This window comes from Protobothrops mucrosquamatus, unplaced genomic scaffold (genome assembly GCF_001527695.2).
Source record: "Protobothrops mucrosquamatus isolate PMUCROS unplaced genomic scaffold, P.Mucros_1.0 scaffold_144, whole genome shotgun sequence".
NCBI classification, from domain to species: domain Eukaryota; kingdom Metazoa; phylum Chordata; class Lepidosauria; order Squamata; family Viperidae; genus Protobothrops; species Protobothrops mucrosquamatus.
In genome coordinates, this window is record NW_015386220.1 from 104,108 (window position 1) to 107,648 (window position 3,541).

Genomic DNA, 3,541 nt, shown 5'->3' on the forward strand with positions numbered 1-3,541 from the left:
AAACCTCCCAACTGACAACTGAGGCTAAATAAATCATAAGAATGTGTAGAAACAGTTATTATATTTATTTTATTTTTAAAAAATTACCCAGTTATTAATAATAATTGCACGGTAAACTATTTTGATATATTGACTTTTTCTTTCCACATGAAGAGATCTTTTTAAAAAACAAACAAACACACACACACACATACACATCCTACAATTGCCACTCAGTACTTAAAAGGACTATAAAAGTCTTATAATAACCTTGCACTTATCAACCCACAATAAATATTTCTCCGATTGACTTTGCTTGTCACAAGCTGGCTGGGAAGGTCATATATGACAATTACATGACCATCCGGACATTGAAACAGTCATAAATACATGTCAGTTGCCAAGCACTTGAATTCTGATCATGTGACCATGGGGATGATGGAACTGTTGTGAGTCCAAGGATTGGTTGTAACTCACTTTTTTCTGTACTTTTATAACTTTGAACAGCCGCTAAAGGAATGGTTGTAAATTGAGGATTATCTGAATAGGAATGAGTTACTTCATTTTAGTTACAACCAATTTACAGAAGTGATAAATATATCCCGTACGTTGGCAGGAGAGGTTTTTTTTTATGGAAATCAATGAAGCATGCGAAAAAGTGACTAAGCCATGAGTTGGCTGAAGGGAACATCTGAGCGCTAGGAGTAAGTATCTATCTATCCCCTGAAATCTCTTAAACTCAAATCTCAGTGAAAGGAGAGCACCATCAGAACAACTGACAAGGAAAGCCATTAGTTGAACAGTTACTTAAACTATAATAAACCCCATTACTACTCAAGGCTGACCCTGAACATTTAAGGTTTAAAATTAAACCAGTCTGCAAAGATCCAGAAATCTATTTTGCATCCAACCAGATTTGAGGAAATGCTAAGCAAAATTTGTAACTCTTGTACAATAAATTACTTTTTGGATGTCAAATTTCCATGCTGCATAAGGAGCCTCACTGAAGTCATAAGGTTGCATCTTTGAGCTTCTGTTGGATAAAGGAATCCCTGAGGATTTTACTCCACTAGTTGTTTGCCAACTGTAGGGGGCAATGCTCATCACCATTTCAAGGCCATTGAGCCAGGATGGTTTGAAGACATTTCCACTGTTTTACCTTCCCACCAAACTGGTACCTATTTATCTACTTACATTTGCATGCTTTCAAACTGCTAGTTTAGCAGGAGCTGGAGCAAGTGACGGGAGCTCACCCTATCGCATGGCGCTCAGGTCTCAAACCAGTTTTCCAGCCAACAAACCCAGTGTCTTAACCACTGAGCCAGTGTGCCACTCCTTCTGTCGGATTAACCCTACCAGTTATGGTTGATTCAATACACCTTGGTTAAAGGAACTACGGTTTGGCACAAGGGGCTCCAAACTTGGCGACTTTAAGACTTGTGGACTTCAACTCCCAGAATTTCCCAGCCAGCCATAAAGTTGAGTTGAAATCCACAAGTCTTAAAGTTGCCAAATTGGGAGCTCCTTGGTTTAGCACATGGTGCAAACTCATTGCAAGACATTTTGCTGATCTTATTGTTTGATTAAAGACGCCAGATCTTCTCCCATATAGATAAATGTGCATGAATACTCAAAATACCCTAGGGGGTCTTTGGCATGAAACAAATGAAAAAGTTCTTTGGCATATAAATGTTCTAGCTAGAAATAGCTTTTTGGCCTCCCTGTCTAACTACAGAAGCCCACACAGCTATTTATAGCTAAATAAAACTACAGCACCCAATACAGGGAGTAACCTAAGTTAGTGAAACTTCTGACATTTGATTAAAAGCAAAACCTTTCCAACCTTCAGCATTAAAAGCCTTGATCGTCATACACCAGTGATGGCAAACCTTTTAGAGACCAAGTGCCCAAACTGCACCCCAAAACCCACTTATGTATCGTCGGGTGCTGGGTGGGTGTGCCCCATTGGGTGGGTGTGCCCCCTTGGGTGGGCGTGGCCCATTGAGTGGGTGTGGCTGCGGTGGTAATGGCAGACTGGGCAGAACTAAAAAGTTCAATCAATCAATTCCAACTTTGAGACATCTTTTTTTCCCCCGCGAGAAGTTAAAATTGATTGATTGAACCTTTTTTTTTTTTGCACACGGTGGTGAAGGCCTAAAGCAAAAAGGTTTTATAAAACCCAGCTGAAGGCCTAAGACTAAGGTGATGGTGCGCGTACCCACAGAGAGGACTCTGCGTGTCATCTGTGGCACGTGTGCCACCATGGTCATACACTATCTCAATGTAGTTATGAACAGCTCAGTGTCAGCAACAAATTGAGGAGACGAAAGGCAAAAGACTTCTTGACTTTCTCCCTGGGGGCTCCAGCATATTAGCATAGGCATAAAGAATCCACAGACGGGTCTTAGACATCATATAAATTGCATTAAATTATAGGGTTGGATGGACCTTGGAGATTTTCTAGTCCAATCCCCTGCCCAAGGCAGGAGACCTATACCATCCCGGAGAAACGGTTGTCCAGTCGTTTCTTGAAAACCTCTAATGACGGAGTACCCACAACTCTGGGACCTAAGCTGTTTCATTGATTAATCACTGTCACTGTCAGGAAATTTCGACTTTGCTCCAGGTTGAATGTCTCCTTAATGAACTTCCACCCATTGCTTCTTGTCCTGTCCTTGGAGAGCAAGCCAACTTTCTCTTCTCTGTGAGAGCCCTGAAGTACTGGAGATGTAGGAGATAACCAGGCTGAGCCTGAGGGAGGGGTCAAATGTGTCATCAGTCACGAGTCCCTGTGTGCCATCTAAGTCCAACCCACCTTGAATTACTTCCTATCCTTAACTCCCGCAAATTTTCCTTGACTGTTAGTAGTTCGGATTCTTGCAGAGAGCTTAAGCTTACAACAAATCTTTATACCCCATTTGAAGCATGTCTGGATCTCCTGATTTCCCTGGCACTTGACAGGAAGACTGCTATCACGTCACCCCTAATCCTTCTCTTTGTTAGGCTAGACATATCTAGTTCCCTTAACGATTCATGATTCATTGCACTGTCTGGAAAGGAGCTGAAGGTCACATATGGCTTTTAAAAGAGGCACAGGACAGGCAAGGGGGAAAAAAGTAAATTTTGAGTTATCTTAATTGTAGTTAGATTAAGGTGGCAACATCTACCTCCTTTGGGTTGATCTTCAAAAGTTAAGCAGAGTCAGGACTGGTTAGTAGTTGGATAGGAGGCTATTTTTTGAAAAATCCCATGCTATAGAGCAAACCAAGAAGTCAAAATAACATCCTGGAAGAAGATAAATGCAAATTATTTCTGTACTGTTGCCAAAAGAACATCTCAATATATCAATCCAGTCATCAGAAGTTGAGCTTAGTTGAATGGAAATTCTACCTTATCTTCAAAATAGTATCTCCCTATATTTTCGTTATTTGGTGTTGGAGCCTCTGGTTAACCATCTCTGCACTGGTCCATGGTTTTAAGCATTATCTGTGGAACAGTCCATAAGAGGTGGGTTCACATGTTGCACTAAACTAACTATGGCTTCCCAACCAACCTGGGTGAG